This window comes from Psammomys obesus, unplaced genomic scaffold (genome assembly GCF_907164565.1).
Source record: "Psammomys obesus unplaced genomic scaffold, mPsaObe1.curated_primary_1811, whole genome shotgun sequence".
Lineage (NCBI taxonomy): Eukaryota > Metazoa > Chordata > Mammalia > Rodentia > Muridae > Psammomys > Psammomys obesus.
The window spans coordinates 876,769-904,140 of record NW_026587215.1 but is presented as its reverse complement, the minus strand read 5'-3'; the positions used below and the strand labels follow the sequence as shown (position 1 = coordinate 904,140).

General features: G+C 56.2%; 1 protein-coding gene across 5 annotated transcripts in view; it reads left to right on the top strand.

The window, feature by feature from the left end:
• Elfn2 (extracellular leucine rich repeat and fibronectin type III domain containing 2) overlaps positions 1-27,372 on the top strand; it is a 45,702-nt gene that overhangs the window by 10,258 nt on the left and 8,072 nt on the right. The window contains exon 2 of one of the 5 annotated variants that reach the window (XR_008719640.1): positions 21,628-22,072. The exons of 3 other annotated variants lie outside the window; for them this stretch is intronic. The gene's annotated coding sequence lies outside the window, so the exon portion shown is untranslated. Of the gene's footprint in view, positions 1-21,627; positions 22,073-23,815; positions 26,174-27,372 lie in introns of those variants that run through there. One more of the 5 variants, XM_055603032.1, reaches the window with a different exon arrangement.

The following is a 27,372-nucleotide window of genomic DNA, read 5'->3' as shown; positions in this document are numbered from 1 at the left end:
GTCTGGTGACTTAGCCGCTGGGCGGTGAGCACCTGCTGTTCCCAGGTGTGTCTCTGGGTGTCATCTCAGTCCCTGGGCTTTGTGGTGGCTGGTCCTTCTGTCATTGCTGTTTCCCAGTTGGCTATTCCGGTTGTCACTTCTTTGGGAAAGCCCTGCCTGTGACCGTGTGTGTCTTCTGAGCCTCCTCACTCTCTCTCCTTATGGCCTCGAACACAGCCAGTAGTGCTTCTATTTTGTTTTTTCAAAATGTTGTGTTATGTGTATGGGTGTTTTGCCTGCATGTGTGTGACCCACACATGTGCCTGATGTCAGTGGAGGCCAGAAGGGGGCGTTGGATCAACTAGAACTGGAGCTATAGGTGGTTGTGAGCTACCATGTGGGTGCTGAGAACTGAACCCTGATCCTCTGGAAGAGCAAACAGTGCTCATAACTGCTGAGACATCTCTTCAGACCCTATTAATTTTTTTGTGTTAATGTTCCTATATATGTGTGTTTGTGTGTGTTTGTGCATGCACGTGTATGTTCTAGTGTGTGCATGTCTTTATAGAGCAGAGGATATCCTTGGTTTTCATTTCTCAGACACTGTTCATTTCCCTCCCTTCCTTCCTTCCTCCCTCTCTCCCTCCCTCCCTCCCTTCCTTCCTTCCAGACAGGGTCTCTCGCTGGCCTAGAACTCACCATGTAGTTCTGGCTGGCCAGTGAGCCCAGGCATCCTCCTGTCTTTACTTCAGTGGCGGGGAGAATGCAAGCAGGTACCATACCTTTTTTTTTTTTTTTTTTTCTTTTTCTAACGTATGTCTCGGGCAAATGTTTCCCGGTGAGTTATCTCTCTAGCTTAAGGCACTATTTGTTTGAGGCAGTGTCTCCTGTAACCCAGGCTCAGCATGTAGGTGAGGATGACCTTGAAGTCCTGCCATCGTCGCCCAGGTCCTGGCCTCGCAGGTGTGTGCAGCCTGGCTTCGATACCTTTTAGTTTATCTGTTTGTTCTCTCTCTGGCCCCCTCGCCCTGTGGCGTATGGGCTCCCCAGGGCAAGCCTTCTCTGTTGTCCCTGATGTGGCCCAGGGTGTGGGTGGGGTCTGGCACACAGAACTTCATTAACTGTGATGAGCACTTGGCATGGTAACCTGCCTGGCGGGTCGGTCTTTCCAATCCCATTTTACACAGGGGAAGAGTGAGTCTGGCTGGGTCTGAGCAATTGCTGGGAACATGTGCCAGGAAGTAGGTGACAGGCCCTGTGTTTGAACCCTGGGCTGACAGGGGCTGATAGACTCTAGATCCAGGGCTTTTGACTGCTGCCCTTCAGACTCTTCTTGCAGCCTGGTGCCCCAGGCTGCAGGGTTAGGACTTGGCCCTGGCTCCAGAGAGGCAAGGTCACAAAAGGCTCTTGGATGAGGAACGATAAGGACTAGGGGACCAGCTAATGGTAGCAACTGGAACTGTCAAAAGCAATCAAGTCAGAAGCTCATTATCTTGGTGACTTCAGGCTAATTAAGGAACCATTCTATGTCCTCAGTTTATGTGACTGTAAAATGGGATCCTCTTTCAGAGTCTTCTGGACAGAGCAACTTTAGGCTTTGGGGCACAGGTGTGGCTCTGAGACCCCTCCCCACAGTGGAAAGGTAGTATCTCTGAGCCACCCAGACCAGCGGACCTCAGAGTTGCCCTGTCGATTTCTTGTGTGCGTGTACGCATGTGTATACATGTGAGTGCAGATGCCAGAAGTCAGTGTCACGTGTCATTCCTCAGGTCCCACCTTGGTTTCCAGATGGGTGCTCTTACTTTTACCTGGAGTTCTCTAATTTGGCTGGATTGGTTGAAAGGAGCCCCAGGGACTTGCCTGTCTCTTCCTGCTTGGCCCTAGATTCACAAGTTGGCACCGCCATGTTGGGATTTCTGTGAGGCTTCCGGGCATTGAACTTGGGTCCTCATGCAGCAAGCATGGTACCAGCTGCCTTACCCACCCTCAGCCTCCTGCTGGCCCGAGCTGTTGATCTCTGAAAAGGGATATTTTCAGTGTATGGGACGGGCCACACTCTGCCCCGCCAGCTTGCGTTCTGTTGTGCCTCATTAAGTCAGGCTGGGTGTGGGGGATGTCATCGAAGGAGAGAACGTCAGAGAAGAGGGAGAAGGAAGCTGGCTTGTTTTATTTTATTATTAATATATTTTTTTTTGAGACAGGGTTTCTCTGTGTAGTCCTGGCTGTCCTGGAACTCGCTCTGTAGACCAGGCTGGCCTCAAACTCACAGAGATCCCCCTGCCTCTGCCTCTGCTGGGATCAAAGGCGTGCGCACCACCACCACCGCTGCCCAGCAGTAAGCTGAAGCTGGTTTTATTGAGTTCCTTCTGTATGCCAGGGACTTTCCATGGCCACCTCAGCCCCCTCAGCGAAGGGGAAGCATCTGAGCACGCTGAGGTCGGGGCAGTTGTTTACCAGGGCACGGACGGTGTTGAGCTTGGAAGTTTCCTATTGGAAGAGGAGAGAACAATCCAGGTATGGCAGAGGTCTATGCTGGTCACGTGGGCAGTGGGCCGTGGTGTTAGCACTGCAAGGATGGGCTGTAGAGGGCCCAGCCCCATTTCAGAGCCTGGACGGGCGGTGGTGAAACAGGCAGATGCCTCCCTGGCTTGGCTGCCCACCCCACTGGCAGCCAGGCCAGGGAGGGAATAGATCTGGCCTTGTATGCAGTGTCCCAGTGTCTTGCTCAAGACCCCATTTGTTTGGGGAGGAGAAAGGGGGGTCTGTGGTGCCCAACAGAGGTGGGATTCATGGTCAGGGACTGGCAAGGAGTGTGGCCTGCCTGGTACTGGCCCAGCCTGGAGGGATGCCAGTAGGGAGGTAGAGAGAGGAGGGAACTGGGTGGGGCGTAGTGCGCTCCAGGAGGGGGCCATGCGCACAGAGGGCCCAGGCAAGAGGTGGGCGTCCCACTCTGGCTTTCTCGTCTGAGGAAAGGGAGTTCCCGTTGTGAGGGGGCAGGGCTTCCTCTTCTAGGATCCCTAGTGTGAGGGTGGAGGTGCTGGGGGTGTTCTGAGCTAGGCCTGATCTCTGCGTGTGGGAGAGGCTGGTCCCTTTGCCTGTAGGCTTGCTGAATTCTGGGGAGACTCCTTGCGAGAGGCGGCCCCTGGGGACCAGATTGGGGGGTGTTTTGGAAGAGGGACTGTAGCTAGGTTTTCTGCCTTTAGAAGTAAGACACTGTTTATTAGATCCATGTCACACGCCCTGTCTTGGTTTGCTCATCTGTGAAATGGGGGCTTGGCTTTCCCTGGAAGGGATGAAAAGAGGTAGAGTTGGAGGCAGAGGGGCACACACACATACGGGGCACACACACGGGAGAGGGAGAGTGCGTGGGACCGCTGTGGCCTGCACCTGATGACTTGTAGAAGCCGCTGCCGACCTACCCTCCCACCTACCTGGTGTCCACACTGAGTCACGGCCCAGTTATCCCTGCTTTAATGGTCATAGGCATGGAGGGCGCAGGGAGGGGCTGTAGGCCTCCTTCCTGCTTCCCATCTTGCGGTGTGACCCTCGCTAGTCCCACACTGTGTCTGGACCTCAGAATAAGACCCAGCTCCTCCTGTCCTGGAGGACAGTGACTGAAGTCAATGGGTAGACTCGGACCTTTCCCTCTTACCCAAGGATTGGGTCAGGAGGCAGAGCTCTTCAGGAACAGCCCCATCTTGGCATGAGATGGACGTGAAAGGGTGTCAGCAGGGGAGAGATGATGGCTTAGGAGCCCCGGATCTAAGCAGAACCTCCACGGGTGAGCCTTTTCTGTACCGCTAGACGCTCAGGAGGGCTGGCAGGGGTGACAGACTGGAGCTGAGGAACTCCTGGTCTATGACGTGAGGTGATGCAGAAGGAGTCAGGCACGTGGGTCCACACGCCAGATTCCGATCCTACCCACAACAGGCTGCCTGGCTGCGTTCCTCAATAGCCCGAGGTGGTGCTCTTCAGTGCCCAGCCCCACCCCCGACCCAGTAAGAGCTTCTGTACTCAAGCTTCCTGTTGGGGAGGGGACAGGGGAGTAAGGCTTCGGCCATGATGCTTTGAAGCTGTTGGAGATGAGCATGACCTCTGGTAGCCAGGGCGGTGAAATGTGGGGGACCTCTATCTCTGCAGCCCCTCTCTCCCGCTGTCTGTGGAGCACTGCCTCGACCCTAGTCCTTTGCCCGTCTGTGGTTCTAGGCAGATCATACTCCATTTGTAAAGGGCATCAGTGTTGTTTGGAGGACTGAGTTTGGAAGGTGACACATGTCTGCTCTTCGCCAGAAACACGCCGGACACCCACCTGCTGTTTCCTGTGCCTGTCTGCTTCTTGCCTTTCTGGTTTGGTGACGGCAGGGGCCTTGAGCAGCTTCTGAGCAGGGACACAGGGCTCTCTGGACAGTGCTTTCCAGCTGCTGCCTCCCGGGTTCTCCTTGATGCTGCGTCTAGTCTCCAGCTCTCTGCCTGAAGCCATCTGGGTTCCACAGACTTCTCTTTGGCTCTTATCCTGGGGGGAAGCTGGGTTGATCTGATTTTTGTGATTTGGGCAGTTTTGCTGTATGTTGGCCTTGGGTATCCCAGTTAAAGAATGTATGGGTATACAACCCTTCTTAAGACAGGATGACACTTGCTCATAGAATTTGAATAGAAAGGACTGAAAGGACTAGGCTGCTGACCTCAAGACCCCCGAAACCTGCCACTGAACCTGTCTTCAGCTCTTCCAAATCTATGTATAACACTTTTTTTTTTTTTGGCCTGACTGGGTACCACATACAGAGTCCCTGTTCCTATTCTCCTCAGGCATAGCAGAGCTGCTCCCCCCACTTCAGTGCACCCCGTCTCTCTCTCTGCTTTCCCCACTGCAGGTAGCTAGGTACTGCCTCCTTCCCAGTGCAGTCTTTCTGGATACCCTCTGGGACCAAGATGGCAGTTCTCGGAGCTCTGTCTCCAGGACTGAGTGTGGGTATCTGGGCTCCCCTGGTGCCATTTCTGGATGGGGATGCTAGCTGGCTGCTTCTGAAGAAGGGTGATGGCAAGGCAGAGTTCCCTAGCGTTGCATGTCCCTTGCAGCCCTTGCCTGCTCTGACATTGACTCATGGATGCCCAGGGGAGCCGTTTCAGGACTGGGTGACCTCCGGGGGACGGTGGAGGTGTGTGCTCTAGACCTGCTGTAGTCTTCCACGGGTCAAGTGGGGTGGAGAAGACAGGTGGTAGTCTCCAAGGAGGAGGCACAGGAGGCTGGGGAGGGTCTAGGGGTTTACCCCACCCTGTCCCCTGCGTCGTCTCCCACAGTTGTCCATAGTGTCTCCTTCCTCCTTGGGGTCTGAGCTGGGTGGGCCTTGGGAGTTTTTGTATGGTGGTTCACTAGACTACACTGGGAAATCGCTTTGGGCAGGGAGCCCAGAGCGAGGGTTCTAGTTATAGCATCGCTTCTTATCCTCTGTGGGACTCAGTTCTTGGGCCACTCAAGAATTAGGGTGAATTGTTTACTATTATTATTACCATTAAGAACACAACAATAACTCTGGTGCTCGTCACTCTTCTAAAAAGGTCACAGGTGTTCATTACGCCCTCAGCATACTGAAAATATGCGACTATATTTCCTCTTTTCAGAAAGGAAACCTGGGGCGCAGAGGTTAGGAATCCTGCTCACCCTCACACGGGGATCAGTGGTGGCACTAGGATTTGAACCGGCTAAATCCCTAGCTTCTGCCCGTTCCTTTGTGTGTTAAGTATACCCATGTCTGGGAAGAAGGCCCTGGCATGGGTGGGTGTGGCAGCTTGGGACCAGATTACGTTTGAGTAAAATGGGCTAATAGTGGTCTTTTAGTAGGGTTGTTCTATGAATCTGGCACAGAGAGGTTCGTGGGGCCCTAGGCACACAGTAGGTACTCAGCACGTAGTGGGCACTGTGATGGTTCTATGGCAGGACGAGAGGGACACAGCAGAGTTGAATTGGCCCTGCAGGGTTTGACACAAGGCTGTAGCTAGGAGTGGAGGGAGCCTGATGGATACACTGGCAACTCCTCCTCAGGGGTATCCACCTGCTTAACCATGCCTCTGCCACGAGGCTGGGACTTGGCCTGGAACATAGCCTGCTGTTTGTGATGTACGAATTCCACCGGCATTTGCAGACAAAGAGGCCCGGGGCTGGGGATGTCGTTTAGTTGGCACAGTACTTGCCCAGGACACAGAAAGCCCTGAGCTCCATCCCAGCACAGGCCAGGTGTGGTCCCCAACCCCAGAACTTGGGAGGTAAGGTGGGAAGATCAAAAGTTCAAGGTCACGCTCAGGAACATAAGAGAGTTCCAGGCCAGCCTGGGCTAGATGCTACTCTGCAGTAAGATGAACAAACAGTGATCTGACCCTAAGGCCACTTCTCAACCGATTTTACCTTCAACTGCCTCCTGGCCGAGCTCTGGTTCAGAAGAGCAGGGGCTTCCCACAGCGCCAGCAGGGCTTGACCAAGACCTGCCCCTCGTCTTTGTTCAATACAAACATCAACTCTGTACACACGAGCATGCTCACATGCTAGGCTGTTTGGAGGGCTTCCCTTGCTTTTTTTAGCTTAAAAAGTTTCCATCCCTCTGCCAGGTCCATGAGCTGGGTACCAGCTGTGGCACCTGCCTCCTTCTGGCCTGTGGCTGCCTGGGGATGGTCTCCTGATGGGCAAGAATCCTGGGAGGGTCCTGGGAAAGTGGGGCAGCGGAAGCCTCACCCTCATCCTCACCCATAAGCTGCTGGGTGCCTAGTGGCTTCTGTTTGGGTTCTGGTCACCTTATCCAGAAATCCCACCAGCCCGGACCGATGTTTGAGCCTCCCCTCCATTTTGCCACTCCCGGCCCTCACAAGGTTTTTGAGGGGAGGTGACATTCCCCAGGGACAGTGTCCCCTCACCATCCCGAGGACACCATCCTCTGAAGCCAGGGGGTTGGTAATAAGCACAGAAGTCAGAAATCAAGTCTTTGTTTTCCCCTTCCTCTCCATTTCCCTAACTGAGCAGATGCAGAGGGTCGGGGCGGGGGGGCTGGCCCACTGGGCTAGGGAAATCTGGCTGGGGGTGATGAGTGTGGCGAGGTGCTGTCCACAGGAGCCTGGAGAGGGCAGGCACGATGGGGGTGTGATCCTGGGACCCTGAGCAATCTGCCCTTTCCCCGGTGGGGAGTCAGGTGCTTCTGGGGGCCTGGCTGATAGGAGGCACCATCAGCCCCCTGTTGTGAATCCATTTGTTCCCCATTCTGGTCTCCATAGCCCATTGTTGATTATAACTGCTGTTTTTTACTGAGTTTGGACTGTGTACAATGAACAGGACACTTTGGGGCATCACCCAGTCTTCAGGACAATGGTGTGGGACTCAGAGAGGTAAGGTCTCAGTCCCAGTCACACAGCTAAGGGGCGAGGCAGAGCCCAGATCCCTGCAGCCCCACAGCCCTGTCCTGTGAGAGGCTGGGAGGAGAGATGAAGATGGTAATAGCAGTGACTGCAGAGATGAGTGAGTTAGCGCTTGCTCTGTGCAGACAGGGAGCAGGCTCCCCCTCCCTTCTGCCTCTCTCCCGCCCTCTCTTGCCTCCCAGGATGGCTTTGAGTCTTCCAGCTTTCCTCTTGCCTCTGCCTCCTGAGCGTTGAGGTTTCCAGTGTTCACCACGATTCCTGGCTTGCATGCTTTCTTAGTTCATGCTTTCGGTGACCCCATGAGCCTTTGCTTTCTCCATCTGGTGCTTAAGGAGTAATGACAATTCAGGGATGTGAGGACGTTTGTTCCTGATGAGCTCTGGCCTTCCTTTTTTATGCTTTCTGCGGTCAGGTCAGGTCTACGACACAGCTGAGGGGCTTGGCACACAGTAGGTGTTTAGCACGTGATGGTGTTCAGCCCATGGCGGGTGTCTGGCATACAGTAGGTGCTCACCAAAGCTCAGTGTCTTGCCTTCTCCCCAAACATGTGGCACCCGGAGCTGCCTAGGGGAGCTGTGGGACAGAGCTTGTGTGACATCCCAGCCCCCAGTGTTGCCTTTATTTGCCTGTGACACTGGGGAAAGCAAGTCTCCGAGGTGTCAAGCTGCACTGCAAGGTTTGGGAGGCTGGGACTTGAACCCAAGGGGGTCTGGCTCTGAGAACTGTTACATAACAGGCACCAGGGCACCGGAGTACACTGCTACTGTATCTGTCCCTAACAGCACTACTCCCCTGGCCTCATCCTCACCCTCAGCCCCTGCCTGGGTTGTCCTCCAGCCTCCATGCCGCTAGAGTTTCTTAGAGCAGAGTGCTGGGGACACCCCTGTCTACACACACACACACACACACACACACACACACACACACACACACACACCCTCCATCCGAGGGGATCTGCCTCTGGCTGTCAGGCCTCAGCTGTGGCCACCTGCTGACTGAACGTGTCCTTGGACTCCTAAGACTCAAAACATCTCTTGTGCTGGCCTCTCTGTCCACACCCCGCCCTTTTTTCCTTCCTGAGACCCTCTGTCCAGGATGGATGCTGCACCTTCGGCCGTGCACCCTGGTAAGCACTCTTGAATCCTGCTCTGGGCTCTCATCCTGTAGGCCACCAGTCCCTGACCTCCCATCCGCCTGTGTCTGTCTCCTCTGTCCCCACCCCCGCCTGCATCCTCGAAGCAGCCCCCTACTCCTCCTGCACCCCTCCTCCGTGCCAGCTTTCAGCCTTTCCCCGGCCTCTGACTGTTTCTGGGCCAAGACCCAGATGTCTTGCTCCAGCTCCTGAGACCTGCCAGGATTGGCTCAGCCTTGTGACTTCCTTGGGGCCCCTTCTCCCTCTCACATGCACTTCTCGTCCTGGCCTAAGCTTAGCTCTTCAAAACTGCCACCTTCTAGATACTGCCGTACCACTGGTTCCCTGGCAAGATTCCCCTTGGGTGACACCTTTCCTGACCCTAGGATAGACAGTACCCACAAATGACCCTGAAGGTGTACCCTTGGCAGGCGGCATCTGCCTTCTGTGCAGATGGAGAAACCGAGGCCCGGGTTTCTCAGCTGGTGCCAGGACCCAAGGCTTTGCCCGTCTGTCCTGTGCTCTTCTCAGTGTGTTCGTGTGTGTGCACATGTGCGCTCACGTGGGGGTGTTCTGGCTGCTGTCTACACGAGGCCGTGTTTGGGCTGGGTTGCTGAATCTTCTCCAGGAAAGGACGGTTGGGGCGGTCTCTGGGGGCTGAGCCCCCCTTTCCTGTGGGTGGTGAGGATGTTGTGTGTGAACCCAGGGGAGTGTCACAGCCCTCCACCAGCCCTCGGGACCACAGCCTCCCAGTTTCTCTCCCTTCTCTCCCCTTCTCTTCAAAACAAACACCCGCGAGCCCAAACCTCCCAACCAGCCAAGGCACAGATGGAGCCCAAGTTGGAATTAATTAGTCCTGTTGCCAAGGCAACTGGGACCTGGACCGGGATCCAGTCTTCTCGATGGGCCCACCCTCCCTCCTCAGGCCCCTCTCATGTTTCTACTTTTTGTGGCCCTGGCTCTGGTCCTCTCCCCTGCAGTAGCTGGGGTGGCCTAGGGCCTTCTTCCAAAGTCATGGAGACAGTGGTGAGGGTGCCTGTGGGCGTGCTGGGAGTCCCTGCTTGACTACTCTTGGCTTGCTGGGACCCTGGGCAAGTCCACGGACAGCTGTCAGCCATATTTGGTTTTGTAGGTTATATGAATGGAGAGGTGGACCTGCCTGTGGCTGACAAGGGTGATGGCATTGAGGGTTGGTGGTGGCGGGGGTGGGGGCAAGGAGGAGGGACACTGAAAGTAGCCTAAGCTTGAGCTATTATGGGATACTGTAGGTTCCACAGTGCCACCGAGGCAGTGGACTATGTTGGGTACTTCTAAGAAACTAGCACCTTTGTGATCTGTGACAATTCTGGGATGTCCTTTTCCCTATGCACAGGCTCTCATTGTGTTCTTCCATCCTGACCTTGTTCTTTCTCTTCCGAGGAGCCCACCTCCCATCCTTTCTCTTTCCTTCTTTCCTTTGGAGCCTCGATGGGCTCCAGTCATCAAGCTGTGCTCTCCATCTTTGCCCATGGGTGTGCTCGGCTCTGACTCTCCCTCAGTGGGAAATGCCTGACTTCCTGATACATGGCATATCACTGGTCACCTTGATCCACAGTCCTGACCTTAGTCGCTAGTAGCCACTGGCTATTTCTTCTGCCTTTGATGGATCCAAGTCAAGGGGTGAGTACTCCATGCGAGGGGCCCTGGAGAAGTTTTGACACATTGTAGTCGCCCGGTCCCTCCTCCTCTGTTCCTCTGGCTTGGGAGGAGAGCTGTGAAGTGATGGTCTTCAAAGGGTCTGGCCTTGTTTCCTGCCTCTTGCTGGAAGGTGCATGTTGGGAGCATACAAACAGGGGTTTGAGGACCAGGCAGGCTCCTGGGTCCTCTCAGTGACTCTTCGAATCTTCTGCCTTGACTGGTTGCTTCTGTTGAGGGCTGGGAGATGAGGGGGGATGTTGCTGGGTAACGGAAACAGACCAGGCTGTGAGGTCCAGTTTTGGTCCATGGAATCAGGCACTGTGGACGGTTGCTGCCTTGGGCTGTTTGCGGAAGTAGTCTCAGCACAGAGATATATGGGTACTCCAAGGAGAAGGGGCTACCTTTACCCCCTTGCTCTTATCTTCCAAGGTCCCAGTGATGGGCTGGGGACACAGGAGTGTCTCTGAGTGCTCTGACAAGCCACCTGCCCTATTCCTTTTGGTACAGGTAGCCTACCTCTCCACCTGGCCTGGCGGGACAGGGAGCAAATGTCTGGTGCCCATACTTTCCCTTGGGATCTGTAGGTTGGTTACTACCCATTTCTGAGTCCTGCTCTCCTCATCCTTCATCCAGACCTCCTTTTTTTTTTTTTTGTTTTTTGTTTTTTGTTTTTTGTTTTGTTTTTTGTTTTCCTGAATTAAAACTCATTATGAACTTTTGGCAATTCGTTTGCCTCAACTTCCTAAGTGCTAGGACCTCAGGAGTAGGCTACCATGCTTAGCTGTTAGCTTGCCTTCAGTGGCAATGAAATCATCAAACACACACACACACTTTTTCTTTCTCTCCTCTCTTTCTCTCTCTCCTTCTCTGACAGTCTTACACTGAGGCTAACCCAGGCTAGCCTGAAATGTCCGTAAATCCTCCTGCCTCAGCATCTTGAGTGCTGACTTTGAGTACAGTTGTGGCCCACCGTGATGATCCCTTGAATGTTTGTTTTTTGTTTTTTTGTTTTTTTTCCTGAGGCAGGGTCCTCATGTAGCCCAAACTAGTCTTGAATTTCTGACCTTCCTGTTTCTATATAGCCATGTTCTGGGATTACATACATGTGCCATTGTGCCTGGCTCTGAAACAGCTTTGGAGATATATCAATCATGAGTATCGAGCCCTGCCGTCCGTAGAGGCTGAGCTGCCCAGGGGGTCTGAGTCAGGCAGGAGGGTGTGGTGGGGCTTGTAGCCAGCTCCAGTGGTCAGCCAGCTCTGCCTGATGGCACGGAGGCTGGAGTTTAAATCCACAGAGCTAGCCAACACAGCCAAACTGCGGGCTGGGCTGCCAGCCTGCCCCAGAAGGCAAACTCTACAAATGGATTAACTGGGGGAGGTATTTAACTCTCCTTTACATAATAACAAGGGCTAACATTTATTGAGGGCTCGCTCTGTGCCAGGAGACTACTAAGCACTTTACTGGGATTATCTGCCTTGATCCTCACACCCACCCTGAGGCAGGCAGGGTGCGATCACTCTTCCTGCTTTGTCCTGGAGGCAATTATACCACAGAGAAGTTAAGTCTGGGGCTGGAGGTCACACAGCAGCAAGGGGTAAGAGTGCCTAGCCCTGTGCCTTCTGATTTCCTCTTTGTGTGTGTGTGTGTGTGGGGGGGGGTTCTCTCCCCTGCACCCTCCCAGGTGTGGAGTGGGGGAGGGAAAGGCAGGCCAGCTTGGCAGGGAAACGCTGGAGTCTGCAGCCTCTCCTGTCTCTCACCGTCCCGGAGGCTGGGGGAGGGAGGAGAAACAGAATTAAACAAAGGCAGGGACTTGTGAGGCTGAGGAAAATGATCTTATTTTTCATGGGCTTGTTAATGTTTGGGAAGTTAGGTATGCAGACATTCATACCCTCTTTTGCAGGGAGGGCTGAGGTGGGCTCTGTCCAGTGACACAGATAACACTGTCCCTGTGTCTCCGGGTAAGGCTGCTGCCTGTGCTGGCTTGCTTTGGCTGATTCCAGGTGAGTTCGTGACCCAGCTGTGGCCATGGCTCCTGGGTGCCCGATTGGCTCAGGACTCTCTTACTGTGCCTGGACCTGTTCTCACTCTGCTGCTTCTGGGAGCCTTTGGCTTCAATACCATCAGCAATGATTTGGCCCTTTAGATCAGAGAGAGTATGTCCTAGGAACTGTCGTAGCCACTTCAGAGGCCCCAGGACGTATAGGAAAGCCTGTATAGATCACCAGCTTTTCTGCTCTGAGGGCAATAAGGTCTGAGGCCTGTTGCTTCAGATCCCTGGGCCTCAGTTTCCTCAATTTTTTAAGACAGGGCCAATGACAGTACATATCCCCTAGTCCTGTGAAGAACATAGAGATGACACTGGTCTCTCAGGCAGCTACGCCCCCTTCGCTGGTTGATTCATGGCTTCTGAACTCCTTGTCTTCTATAAACTGGAGGGAGGGGATGATCCTTACTCTGGAGCCTCATTCTGGCCTGGTCTAGGATGCTGTCCCGAAGTCCATAGTTACCCTGCCATGTCCTACGGACAATGCCTGGGTCTCCCCAGGAGCCGTGTGCTTCCTAAGGGCAGTCCCACACCTGTCTGCTTCCCACGGGTCCTCACTCCTGCCCCACAGCATGGTACAGAGTAGGGCCTGGAGGAGTGGAATGAAAGCCACGGGTGACTTAGCATGGCAGCTTTTGGTGCTGGAACCAGAAGTTCCTTGCAAGTGTGGTGATTTATGAGTTGAGAGTTATTCAAGCTGAGCCCTCACTGGATCTTCCCCAGATAGGAAGAAACAGGATTGACAGGTGACAGGCCTAGAGACGGGTGAAGGGGGAGGCAGCAGCCTGTGGTTTGTCAACAGGTCCTCACTGCTGCCTGCTCTAGTTCGGTGTGGGGATCAGGGGAGGAGCGGGTGTTTTTTTCTTCCAGGGGAAGCCCCAGAGGAACAGGACACTGGGCCACTGTGGGGAGATGTGACAGGCCCACGGGCCTCAGTTTCCTGTCTGTGGATTGTGACTACTCCAAACTTAGAGCCTCTTCTGGTGCCGCTGGGCTGTGAGCAGCTCAGATTGGCCATTGGACTCAGAGGCCTTGGCCTGTCCAGGTGATTTGGTCCTAGAGGCCCAGGTCTTTAGGGAGGGAGAAGGCAGATGGCCCTGCCCTTGTCCCCAGGTGTGGTGGGTTCTAGCCACTGTCAGCCGACTGTGGGCCTTCCTCTGGGTTTCCACATGGGGCCTCTTTGGGGAAGAGGTCAAGGTGCTGACAGAGAGGCTAATGACCCACCCTCTCTCTCCTCCATGTGCTGCCTTTCTTCCCAGGGTGTGGTTTTAGAAGGCAGGGCAGGAGTGCCAGTCAGAGGCTCTGTCCTTAGTGGCCTGCTCTGAATACCTGGAGGGGAACACGCCTCTGCCTCAGTTTCCCTGTATGTACCTGGAGCTTCTTTGAGGATCCAGTGATGTCTTTAAACCCTATGTTTTTGCTCCACCAAGGAAGGCCTTGGGCATGGCTGGGATCAGGCAGAGGTGTGGGTTTTTACTTTAACCAGTGGGAATCAGTGGCTCTGAAGGCAGAGTAGGAGCTTAGGTGTGTGGAGGCCCCGGGGATGGAAGAAATGACAGCTAAGGGGAGCACAGGAGACGGCCCTCAAAGCTTAGGGCAGCACGGGAGAGATAGCTCTTCGGGGAAAGAACACTGTGCAAGGACTGGTCTAGAGACCAGTAGACACAGTGTCTGCTACTAGGACTCTCAAGGCCTACTGGGATGACTGGCTCCTAATGGGCTGGAGGACTCCCTGTAGGAGGCAACTTGGAGTCCCTGGTAGGGAATAGCAGTTGCCAGCAGCACAGTGGGGCTGCTGGAATCTCTGGGTAGGCCAAGAGGTGTGAACAGATGCTTGGGTTAAAGACGGTGCGGTGCTTATGAGGCAGCGCTGGGGAGGTGTGAGGAAGAGTCTGAGGAAGGCCCTGAGGAGGAGCCTGGATTCGGTGTCTTCTGGCGGTGGGAGACATGTCAGGCGTTCAAGAGCTGTGGTTCAGGGGTGTGATGTTTCAGGACCAAACGCACGGGCAGAGGAGATGGATGAAAAAAGGGCTTGCAGCTCTTCTGGAGAGGGCGGGAGTGAGGGAGAGTGGTGGGGAGGGAGAGGGTCAGGGAGGGGCCAAAGCAAGGGACACGTCCAGAGGGCCCAGCACCAGCAAGGGGGGCGGGGAGCTGGTGTACATGTATGTATAGGTGAGCATATCTGTATGTGGCGTGCAGGTACACGTATATACCTGGCACACACCGGATTGCATGTATGAGTCTGTGTATGCATGTATACACGCATACATGGCCCATAAGCAAGGGCGTGCCTGTGTGAATGCGTGGCGTGTGTTCATAGGTGTGCCCATGTGAGCCCCTGGCACAAGTGTATGTGTGTGTACGCGCCTCTCTGTGTGGTGGGAAGTAGTTTGTGCTGAGGGTATGGAGTTGTCTCAGGTTCCAGCCAGGGGCCTGTGAGAAGCCCTAGGGTGGTGCCCAGGTGGCTGCAGAGAGGGTAGACTGAGGCTGCAGCCAGGAGGGGACTTCCCGGGGGCGGGGGCAGCTGCCGAAGCTGTCCGAGGAACTGTCAGATGGGGGCACAGAGGGCGGGAAGGACGCCTGGGATGGATCCGGGAAGGATGAGGACTGGTTTTTCTGGTAGAGTCAAGGCCACAGGAAGTGGCCAGGGGCTGCGGCCGGCCACACAGGCTCCCAGGTGGAGACAGCTGGCCTAGAAGGGTGAGAGGGAAGGGCGGAGCCAGGGGAACCTGTAGAGCAAGGGTCACTGTGCAAGGTTTGAGGCCACTGCGCATGGCATCGCATGGCTAACAGGTCTGGTGTCCTAGTTGTGGCCGCAGGACTCTGAGCAGGCTTTTGTGATGAGGACCCCGGAAGGGCCCGACTCACAAGGTGCTCTGTGGTGAATGCCGTTCTGATTTGGTCTAACCTCATAACCCTCGAGACCCGAGAGGAAGTTGGCTCAGAGATGCTGCCTGGGCTGTCCAGGGTCACACAACTGGAGGCTCCACAGCGAGTGTGTGGGTCCAAGGTTGCAGCTGCCTGCTTGTTGCCCTGTCCTCAGAGCCCGTGGCTCCCAGGATGCAATGGGTCTTTGCATGGTCTTTCTCTCTTCTGCTCAGAGGCTCCTCCTTGCCTCTCAGGAGCAGATGCAGGCAAGGGGTCAGCTCCAGGCCAGCTGCTGGCCTTCAGAGCCTCTGTTTGCCAGTGTGTGTGTGTGTGTGTGTGTGTGTGTATAGGAGGGCAGCTGTGGGCTCCCCCGCAGGGCCAGCTGTGTCAGCTGCTCATGCAGGCAAGGCTCATCTCAGAGAGCATCCGTGTCCTTCCCTCCCCCTGTCTCTGTGTCCACCTGGCCTGACTGCCCGGGGTGGGTCCAAGCTGGGTTGGCTGGGATAGGCGTGCTGGTCAGGTGCCTACAGTTGTGGTACCAGCTTGTGGAGCCTGACATCAGGTGTAGCAGTGAGAACGAGGTCCTTTCGCCTTGTCATTTCCCCCTCCAGTTCTCCTTCTCTGTGTTGGCTTCACGTTGGAACACAGTCACACCCATGCCCTTCTTGACTCTCTAGAGGGTAAACTGGGGGTGGGGGGTGTCTTCGGTGAGCTGCCAAGTACGGGACAATTCAGTAGGGAAACTTGGGATCAGGAAGGGCTTCCTGAAGGCGGCGACGACGACGACAGGGCTGACGCTGGGGAAGTTCCCAGCAGAGGTGGGAAGAAGATACAGGCTGTGATTGGGGATGCTTTCCATCACTTTAAGAGTGAGGGTCCCCTCCCCAGGACTGCAGAAGCCCTAAAAGGTTTTGAGTGGCACAGGCAGCCTCCCAGTGGCCTTCTGGAAAGCTCTGTCTGGACGCAGTGCAGAGGGGAGAGGCGGAGTGTGTGGTGGCAAGATGGTGATGTGGGTCTTATCACCTGGTTGGGCACGGAGAGGGGGAAGGGCAGGCCTTGTAGGTAAAGCTGAGCAGACAGGCAGGTGATGGCGACCTTGACGCAGGGGGGCGTTTGAGGAGCAGGGGCGGCGATGTGGGCCTGCTGAGTCGGAAGCACCTCTGGGTGGCCCGTGGCGGGATCTAGTGAGCAGATGCTGAGATGCCAGCCCTTTAGCGTGCATCGATTCTCAACCCTGGGCTCACAGGGGTTGCATAGCAGATGTCCTGAGTATCAGATATTCAGGGTTGGGGCGGCGGTTCACCACAACATGAGGAACTGTTATTAAAGGGTCGAGGTATTGAGAACCGCTGACCTAGGAGAATAGCACATGTCAGATCACAGAGAGGAGGGGGCGGACGAAGGTGCCGCTGCTGCCGAGGGGCCTGGGAACCGGAAGCAGTTAAAGAGTACAGATGTGGGTGGGAGGGGCACTCAGGAAGGAGATGGGGTGCATCGAGGCCTCGGCCATAGCCTTCTGTGGCTCCACTTTTCTCTCTCCAGGGCTGTGGTCACTGATGGCTCTGACCGTCATTGAGGTGGAAGACCTGCAGGTGGCCACAGTTGGTACCTGCTCGCCTGATCGTGGACTTGGGGACCCGTGCACTGACAGCTGGCATTGGCTGAATGTACTGTATGCTTGCCTTGGTGCAGGGGCCTGGGGAACTTCAGCCCTCACCCCTCACCCTCACTGCCTCACCCCTGCAGTACTCACACCTGCTGTGCAACCCAGACGCACCCATAAAGCCAGAAGGGCCGCCTTGCTTTATGCAAACCCAGTCTGAAAACGTGGCTTTCCACGAGAGAAATTAGGAGCTGACTTTTTTTTTATTAATTATTATTGTGCAAAATAACTTTCAGGAAGGTTTCTTTAAACCCCAAAACTTGGGCACGTTTACGAGGGTTTCTGTTTGCCTGGGCCCCGGGCATGTCCCACGCTCCTGTCTCCTTATACCTTCTTCCGTTTGACCAAGTCCAACGCCGGGTGGCTAAGAAGCTTGGCAGGTGTTGTTAGGTGTGGATGGTCCACTTGGCAGAGCACAGGCCTCTGGGGTGCTCAGCTTCTCAGATTCCCTGGTTCCTGCCTCACCTCTAGCCTCCTGGCGGCCCTGGAGTGCGGGGCTTAGCCCACTACCTCTCTTGTGAGCTTCCTGGGTCGCCCATCCATTGGTGGTAGCCTGAACGGCCTTCCCTCATTCCTTCTATGTTTCTTTTTAGCTCTGGGTCTGTGGGAAGTGGGTGGAGAACGCTTCTTTGATAAAGTGTTCCTGGACTGTCTTGCGTATAGAGGAAGGAAGGAAGCTGATGTCTGCTCAGGGAAGGCCGGTGCTCAGGTCTCGAGCTGTTGTCAGTGTGTGTGTCTCTCCCCCTTCCTCCATCCCCCTCAGCAATCTGGGCAGAGCTGGTAGTCAGGGCAGCTTGAGAGGTACAGCTTGGGGTATCACATGCTTTCCTGTTCTTAGCTGTGTGTCGTTGGGCAAGTGGCTTCACTGCTCTGGTCCTATTTCCTCATCTGTCCCCGGGGTAGGGCAACCAGGCCCATCTTTTATGGTGTGAGAAGTGACTGAACAATCCGGTTTGTGTTTAGGGCCTGGTTTCGATCTTGCCATAACCAGATTCCTACAGGGCAGGGCTTGCATCCTAGCCACACCGTCCTGGCTGAGCGGCTTTGTCTCTCTGGGCCTTAATCTCATCTAAGAAGTGGTCTGGTTAAGCAGGGCCTCTGTTGGCAGTGGGCAGCGCAGTGCTGGCCACGGGGACGCCACAGGAGTCTTTATGGGGTTCCGTGTGCACAGCTCTCTGTCACCGGGGCTGTGGGTTGGGGCTTCTTGCCTTGTGACCTCACAGGCCTGGGAGGGACCCATACTCAAGAGAAGGTGGGTAGAGTCATCCTGGGCAAGAGCAGGGACAGTTAGGTCCTTGGGGGACTGTGACCTTCAGGACAGTCTCCGGCTTCAACCTGGGGACCTGAGGGAGAGGCCCTGATGGAGGGAGGGGAGGAGGCAGGAGGTGCTGGAGGTCCCACTGCTATCTCGTTGCTGCTGGTTTGGACAGAGGGGCAGGCAGCAGGTGTGAGGCCTGGACAGGTGTCAGATAGATTGGAGGTGAGGGATGACGGATGAGGGAGAGGCCACAGTCGGTCATGAGGAGGATGGTGGAGCGGAGGCACCCAGAGGCTTGGGTAAGGAGCCCACAGTGGTACAAGCAGAGGGGGAGAGCAAAGCTCCAGACATCTTAGACGGGGTTGGGGGCACCTGGACCTCAGCCTGGAGCCGCCTGAGGAGCGCAGTGGAGGTGGAGAGCAGGTTGCAGCTAGCCCGGTGGAGGAGGGGAGCCAGGGAGACTCAGACCAAGGCATCCTCATGCTTCATTCAAGGGCTCTCAGGGCTCCGGTCGGTCGTAATGGAAACTGATTTGGCGTCTGCTGAGGAACCCATGGAAGTGCAGCTTCCTCAGGCAGGCATGGGCTGCTAGGGAGGGGAGGTGCTGGGCGGAGCCAGCCTGAACCAGGTGGTTTGTGAGTACCCGAGCTCACAGCCAGCTCTAGCCTTTCTGGAGACGATGACCTTGACCTCACTGGCCTCAGTCATCCCATGTCCACCCCTCCACACCCAAAACAGTGTATGTTGTGAGAGTAGGAATAGTGCTGGGCTTAGCTCAAGGCCTAGAGGGCTCAGGAGATGCTGGGGGCTGTTATCCTTCCTGTCACTGTTGTGACAGAGTCCGCTCTGGTGACTCCTGGAGAACAAGGAAGGAGGGAGTCCAAGAGACTGACTGAGCAGGGACAAAGGGTGGGACAAGACTACTGTGACAAAACTGGCCAGTGGCAACAGACCTCTGTCTGATCTTTCCAGTTCAACATGTGGGAAGCCCAGAGAGAGTAAGGCTTTTTTTTTTTTTTTCCTCAAGGTCACACAGCCACTGGTGCTGGGAGCAGACCTGTTGGCTTGGGAGGGGAGGGGAGGGTCTGGGTGGTGTGTCTCCCCCTCCCCTTTGTGAAGAAGGGATGTGATCATTTATCAGGGGAGTTTAATAATGAATGAAGTCCAAGTGTCTCTAATGCAGGCAGCAGGCCTGAGGTAATAAAGGACCCTGTATTAATTCAGAAGTTAATGAATATGCAGGTGTGTCTGAATGATTAATGGGGCTCCCGAAGGCCTTGGAGGGGAGGTATTGAGCTGTTGCTGGTGGAGTCATGAATATTGCCTATATCTGGGAAGCTTTATGAACTTGGGCAGGTGGGCATGGATGAACCGGGGGACCACAGTGACCAGAGCGCAGGAGACGCCTGGGCAGATTCTCAGCGTCATGCCCAAACAGAGTCTCACTTTCTTGCCTGGTTGTCTTGAGCAAGTCAGCTAGCTTTGTGGGCCTCCGTGCCTGAGATGCAGGTTGAAACCAGCAAGCTAATGGCTGGCTCCTGGGGTCCAGAGGACCAACTGGGTCAAGCCCTGGGCTGAGGCAGGCTTGGGAGATAGGGGGTTGGGCTGATCCAAACTGGTGAACGATTTGAGAAGAGTGGGCTGTGAGGGGAGCTAGGCAGACACCCATGAGGCCCTGGGTTCAATCCTGGGTGAGGGGGGAACACGAGGAAAAGAGAGATGGATGTAGATGAGAAAAGACTGGATAGCATTTTACAGTTTATATAGGGGGCGGGGGCCTTTGGCCAACCCTTTGCCTCTCGTAGAGGCTGCGTGGGGTCGGGAAGGTGGCCTGGAGGATGCTGACGTGAGTGGGCTCTGAGAGGTCCGGTTGCTGGCAGTGAGGGGCAGTGAGTGAGAGGCAGGCTCGAGTCCTCACCCTGTGACTCAGAGGTCACGAGGACAGAGCTCGGATGGGTGCTCAGAATCTTGGCCTAGGGGGTGGGGAGGGGGGTAGCCTTTGGGCTCCCCTACTTCTCTGCCTGATAGGCGAATCCATCTGTGAGTTGAGATCTCCACAAGACCCTACTCCTTCCCAGTGCATTGGCCTCGGGGCTTCTGGACTGCAGCCACTGCTGCTCAGAGCTGTGTTTATGACGAGTTCCTATGCTCTTGTCTCAGATCCCAAGCCGTGGCTGTCTCCTCTCAGCCTCGCTCCTCCTACCCTTCGAGTGCTCCTGTCAGATATGGCTGATATCCTGAGCATGCAGGGCCTGGTGCTGGTAAGGTGCCAGGAGACGCATCTTCCTCCTCTGACCCACATCTGGCTGTGGGCACAGCACCCTCGGAATCAACCTGTGGCGCCGTTTCCATCCTTCACATCCAGAGTGGGCTCGGAAGCCGAGCTGGGTTCTGCTGCACCCCGGATTTCGTAGGGGGGGTTCAGGCCGGCCCCCTGGCTTTATCCCCAATAAAGCCCTGCCTCCTCACCTGCAAGCCGGGATGGACCCAGAGGGCGAAGGGCACCGCAGGGCACGGCCCCCCACGGCTAGCTCTTGTGACTCCAGCTCCTGACTGTAGAGGCTGTTAGAGAGCCAGAGCTCTGGCCCCTAGGTCTCTCCACACTCCTAGGCAGTGAGCAGATCACAGCCTTGGACCCCTTTGGCTGTGAAAGAGCGAGTTAGGTCGGGGAAGCCTCGTTTGTCTCTTTTGCTTCCTGGGGCTCTGGCCTGGGCCCCAGGGGCCTCTCCCAGCCAACCCTGCTGGGGTAGAACTCGGTTGACTTTGGTGCTTTCTACCCTGGTGTAGCTTGCTGTGACAGACATGGAAACCAAGGCCCAGAAGGATGGCGGCTACGGGGCAGGGTTGGGGTTGGGGCCCTGTGGGGCCCACTTAGCTGTGTATTTATAGACCCCACTGATCTATATTAACTCCGGGCCTGCTCAGGCTACGGCAGCCAGGGATCTGAGGACTGCTTTGAACCCTCTGGGGGAGCTGCTGTATCTGAGCTTGCCCCATGGGGAGAGGCGAGCAGGGGTGAGCCCTCTTCTCACCTCACCCTTCTGCGCCCCGGGGCTCCTGCTGGGTACTTGGCTTGCATAGTGTTTAGCTGCCTGGGCAGAACTGGGGCCACCCTCAGCGGGGCGGGGGGGTGGGGGTCCGTATCTTTGTCCGAGGATTGTCGTGCCTTGCTTCTTCTAGCTCCGAGGGGAGACTGCCTATTCAGCATGGGATCCAGGGGAGCCCCGCACCCCAAGCCTCAGTCCTCACAGCTGTAGAATGGGCACGATTTCCCAAGCAGCTCACAGGCATCAGGTGCCGAGTGCTCACAGCTCCTAAGCTGGAGGCTGCCATGTGCACGCCTCCTGTATCTCTTCTGGCCCTTGTCACCTGCTGGAAAGGACCAAAGCGTCACCTCTAGATGGGGCCTGTGAGGCCCTAGGGGCAGCATGACTTGAATTCAGACTCACTTAAGTCTGAATGTTTTCCCTGTCCTCAGGACCCTCTCCAGGGCCCGTGGGGTCCTTGGTGGTGGTGGTGGGGTGTGACTGACTTCCTCCCCCAACAGCTTGGTCCAGCCCCTGGTTGCCATGGAAACAGCTCCACTAACTCTATGCTTCTCTTCCAGAGCAGAGACGACTGGCCGCCCTGAGTGCAATTCAATTCAACAGACATTTACTGAGTGCCTACTATGCGCCAGGCCTTAGGCTAGGCACTGGGGGAACACAGAGAGGAAAGTGTGTGGGGGAAGGTCCCGTTCTCAGATAGCTCTGGTACCAGGAGAGAAGCCTTGTGGAGGGCTGGAGCAGCAGAGCCCGGGATTCAAGTACATCACAGGAGGGCTGCTGTTTATCTATGCCTCAGTTGGCCCACCAGTAACATGGGAGGGCAAGGCTGGGAGCGAGGCTTTATCCAGGATCCCACGGGCCACTCATTGGGGAGTGGGGTAGAGCAGGAAGACCATCTCTCTCCTGCAGGCTCTTCAGAGAAGGAGCTGAGCTCCAGGCCCCAAGGTAGGGGGACAGATGGGAAGAGCTTCTCACTCCTCAGGCTCAGGAACAGCATCAACAAAGATCTGGAAGACATGGAGGTGGGGGTGGGGGGTGGCTGGGCATCCCAGAAGCTCTGAGGGGCTAGAGAAGGACATGGTAGGGTGTGAGCTCAGAGAAGGTGAGAGGGTTTGAGTCTGTGAGTTCTGTTTGGGGCAGTGGCAGCCATGATGGGCTCTTGAGGATGTGTCTCACCCTTCTCCTCCCCCTGTCCTTGGAGCACCCATAGAGCCAGTGGCCATGTAGTTGATGTGACATCTGTGTTGTGCTGGGCATGTCACCGTTAGTCCTTACCGCTGCCCCTGGAGGTGGGTATTTGTGGGCCTAGGTCACAGGGTAGCACCTCAGGCCCAGAGAGGGAAGCTCCCTGTCCAAGGTAATGATCCGACCCGAACCCACCTATACTCCTAACCACTATCTCTTGTTGAGGGCGTCCTGCCCTCTGTGTGGCTTTCCCACCCTGTCTACCCCAGTGCCCCGATGTATTCCTAAGAACCACGGCAGGAAGGCACCCAGATGCCGCTAGTCAGACCGTGGGCTCGGCAGCATTCCTTAGAGACCAGCATAGAGGTGGTAGTCTCCTTCTCATTTCACATGGGTAGACTGAGGTTCAGGTCCAAGGTTAGACTCGGGAGTGCCAGCCTGGGCTGGGACCATGTCTCCTTAGCAGCAGCTGAGGCTTTGGGGATTGTTGAATTGCCCACCCTGACTGTGGAGAAGCTGTTCCCCTGAAGCCTCAGTCGAGAGTGCAAGGGACTCAGGCCTTGGGTCTGGGTTCAAGTCTGGGTGTTTGCCTCGCATGACCGTGTGATGGTGAGACACCATTAGCCACTCTGAGCCTCGGTTTCTTTATCGTTTGGTGGGAGGGCTGGATTTCCTATCTGGTGAGCAGCGGTAGATAGTTACAGAACACCTACGGAGGCCTGGTGCTGGCCAGGCTGGTGGGGAGGCTCAGAACTGGGCCTTCCTGGGAAAGCTGAGTCTGAGGGGAGACGTGTCAGCTAGGATTCTGATAGAGATGGAGAAGGACAAAGCCCAGGGGCTGTAGGGACCCACAAAGGGCACCCTAGCCAGGTGAGGAGAGCAGGTTTCAGGCCCCAAAGGGCCACAGGGGCTGGGTCCTGGGTGTGCTGGAATTTCCCCAGATGAGCCAGGAGCCAGGAGCCAGGGAATCCTTTTCCATTAGGGGAGGCCACACTCAGATTTATGTTCTAGTAAGTTCTCCTTTTGCCAGGTGGAGGACAGATGTGATGAGTTGGCAAGCTTGGGGGCAGGCGCAGCGAGGCTGCTGAAGGAGTGGAACACAGCTGGACCAGTGGGGATGGTGGGAATGGAGATCCCTTACAACAGGGAGCTAGAAAGAAGCTAGACAGGGGGTGGGGGGGGGGGGCGGGGGGGGGGGGGAGAGTGTTCTTCCAGGTGCCAGGGAGGGGACAGGCAGCTGGGACAGGGCTGTTGGAGGTTGGGTAGATTATGATGGAGACCGCAAAGTATATGCTAGGAACCACAGAGATGACCAAAATGTGCCCTGGGACAGGAGACAGGCTGGAGAGGACCCGTGAGATGGGGTGGCACCCCAGGAAGGCTTCTGAGGAACAGGGACATAGCGGGGGGGGGCGGGGGGAAAGCCAGCCATGCTGTTCCTCAGACTGGGCTGGCTGTGTTTCCGCAGAGGGAGGCATAAGTGGGTGTCAGATCATGGGTGGCAGGAGGGTCAGGGAAGACAGAGCCCTTAGCTCAGCCCTGGGAAGGGGAGGGGTTTGGGACAGGAGTAAAATATTTGCATGGGTAACAAGGCTGGGATGAGGGAGAGAGAGAAAGGGGGAGAGAGATGAAAGGAAATTACCATACATCAGGATCTTGTTATTCAACCTAATTTTCAAAGGGGCACAGCTGTCGCGCTGAGATAATCCGTTAATTATAACAGCCATTGTGCTTTGGCAATGGGAGAGAAACCGAGGCTGGGTACAGGCTTGAAGGCTGGGGGTGGGGAATGGCCTTTGAGGGTACAGGACTTCAGAGAGGGGCCAGGGAGAGAGGCAGAATGGGGTGCTGGGCTCTTGGGACCAGAGGGAAGAGCAGGTCAGGGACCAGGTCGAAGCCTCTGCATGGCCACTGTCAGCATGGAGGTGATGAGGCCAATTGCTTGCCAGTTGGTGCTGTGCTCCTGGAGCCAGTCTTTAGAACCCTCCAGAGCAGTTAACTTTATTGAGCAGTTACTATGTGCCAGACCCTGCTTCCTCTCTAGCTGTTCCCTACAGTGAGAGCCCTTCCTGTCTCATTTCTTTTCAGAAGAGGAAACACCCAGGAAGGTAGCTTGACAGGGCCACTGAGTGAGGTAGCTGGCAGAGCCCCGTGTAGTCAGAGTATGGCCCTGAACTTCCAGGATAGCCCGAGAGACAGGTCTCACCGAGTGAGTAGACACAGGAGCGTCCATGATTTAAGGCACGTCATCACCCAGTGGTCACGGGTGGCCCTCCCCCAGTGGCGTTTCCGGGGCCCTGGGTGTGGACAGAGCCTCCTTGTTCTCTGGGCTGCAGCTGCAGGCCCCCTGCGGCCTCCAAGGCAGCCTTCAGTCTGGCCCCCAATCCCCGGAGCATCTACCATCAGGGCCAGGAGAGGGCGTTCCACACCATCTCTGGTGGCACCCATGCTGGCCTTTGTGACCACCTGCTTGGAGGTAGGAAAGAGACAGAGAGCTGCCTCAGACCTGAGGGGGGGGGATTCTTAGCCCCAGCCTTGTGTGTGGGAATGTCTCAGGGACCCTGGGTGTTGGGGGCCCGGGAGAGGCAGCCAGTCATGGGAAGGAACCCCAAAGTCTGGCTGCCCAGGACCCCCCAGCCATTTGGTCCGGACTTGTCTCATGATTCAGACTTAGACCTGATGTCCATGCAGCCTTGACCAGAAACTCAACTGAGGCCAGCTGGCAAGGTGGGGGTGGGACTTGGGGGTCTTATTCCAAAAATTCAGCTGGAAACCCCGGTGTGACCCAGAGACCCAGGTAGCACTGTGGAGGGCAGATGAGAAGGAGAGGTCCTCAGAGGGGCAGCAGGTATGGGAAGCTCTGAGAATTCCCCTGCTAAAAGCCAAGGAGGGGCCCGGGCAGGGTTACTGTCCTGAAGAAGAGATGAGTCCTAGCTCAGGCCCAGATGTAGTGGACTGGCAGGAGCAAAAGAGCCAGAGATACAGTCTAGAACTCCAGACTCATTGGAGACTCCCAAAATGACAGCCTCATGCTGCTAATGCCCTAGAGTTCAGAGACCCAGAGCCACTGTGGCACACTGTGATGGTGTCGGGTTGGGATGGAGGCCAGGGTGGAGTATGTGGGCCAGGAGCCTGCTGGCGGGTCCCCATGCACACTGCCGTAACTGCCTCCACTCCGAGAGCCCTTCTATTGTTTACCTCACAAACTATAGGGCCAAGGGGTCAGGGCAACAGCCAGGGAGGACAGAGCCTCATGCTTTGCTGTACAGCAGGCAGGGCCACGGCTTACCTCATTGTCCGCTGGTGCCACCGGGTTCCAGAAACAGGGATGCTCTAAAGACGAAGGCTCCCGAGCTCTCCGCATTGCCAGCTAGCTAAAAACAAAATGTAATTACTGTCCAGATGAAGCAGGGTCCCCTGGCAGTGCATGAGTCAGAGCCTGGGGCCGAGGAGGGGAAAGCTGCTCCACAGCAGCTGGAGACCTTGTGCCCGACTCTGCTTAGCAGGGATCCGAGATGCATAGGCTCGGAGGCCTGCTTCCCAGCATGAGTGAGCTTCTCAGCCGGGACCAGCTGCTGCCTTTTCTGCCCGTGTATTCCCTCTGACAGGCCGGGCTGCCCCGGTGGGCTGCATGCTCCAACCTGGGGACTCCGATTCCCCGCAGGGGTCCCCTGACACACCGCCCTGCCTCGGGGTGACCCTCAAGATAATCAGGATAATCGGAAGGCAGGAGAATGTTCACCTTTGGGACCCGGGAGGAGGGGCAGGCTGTGCAGGCAGAACCAAGAGGGTGGGCCTAGCCGGTGCCTGGTACATAGTAGGTGTTCCATAAATGTTTATTGAATGAATGAATGGAGGCCATGCAGGCAGAGGCAGCGTGCGCGCGCAGGCCCTGTGCAAGAGCGGGTCCAGTGGAGACCGGTGAGTAGCACCCAGGGGCTGCCGCTGAGCCGACTGGGGGAGGAGAGGCCAGGCAGGAGAGGGCAGGGGCAGCATGGGTGGAGAGGCCAGGCTGGGAGTGGGCAGGAGCAATAGGGGCAAAGAGACCAGGCGGGGAGACAGGAGAGGCTGGCGGGGAGAGGCCAGGTGGAGAAAGGGCAGGGTCAGGTGTGGGGAGGGGAGGCTAGCTGGGGAAGGGCAATATACAGTGGGGGGAGGTAGAGCCAGCACTGGAGACGGGTTCCGGGGGAGGAGAGATGCTGTGAGGATGGGGAAGGAGGGAGACAGTTCCCTGAGCAGGAGGGTTCTGCGAGGGTCAGGAACTGAGCCGGGTAGTGCTAGCATGGACTTCCCCACAGAACCACCTAAGGGCCACTGTGTCTGGAGCCTTAGGTAGGCTGGGGCTGGGATGGGCAGAAGCTGGGCCAGGCCAGGTACTGCAGAAATGCTCACAGGCCAGGGCTTGGCCTCCCTGGCAGACTGGGGGCAGTGGCCAAGCCCCAAGGCCTTGTAGCAGTCCTTGACTTTCTGCCTGCAAGCTGCTTGGGGGTCTGGCTGTGGTTAGTGCTGGGATGTCTTAGGAACAGGGACAATGTAGAGAGACCTATGAGCTGAGAGGGAGACACATGGGTAGAGTCCAAGAGACCCATGTGCATCGCTGTTCTCTGAACCAATGGAACTGAGGCTCAGAGATTGCGGGCCTTGAAGGAGAAACCAGCTCCCCAGACCTCATTGGCCCAGAGCTGACATTCTTCCAGGATAAGGCTCCATCTCTGCTAGGCCCTTCTTGGTTATTTCTCTGGCCAAGAGTTCCAGGCTCCACACACACACTGTGTCTGTGTCTGTGTGTGTGTATGTGTGTGGGAGGACGTCTTTTTTGGCTCTGGAGGCCTGGCACAGTGCAGAGACAGCAAGCTGCGTCTACTGGGACAGAGCAGGTACAAGAGGAGTCCCTGCAGGGTGTCGGGAGGCGTGGTGCCCAGAGGGATGGCGCGTTCCTCACCCAGGCCTGCTCTCTCCTCCCTGTGACATGGCATGGGGCAACACAGAGTGGGCGCCGAGGCAGAGGGCAGAGGCCAGCTCCCCCGGGGACGCAGAGCAGCTGGGGTGTGGGCTGAGACTAATGAGACGTGATTGAATGGGGTGGATGAAACCCAGCACCTTGGGTGAGACAGAGACAG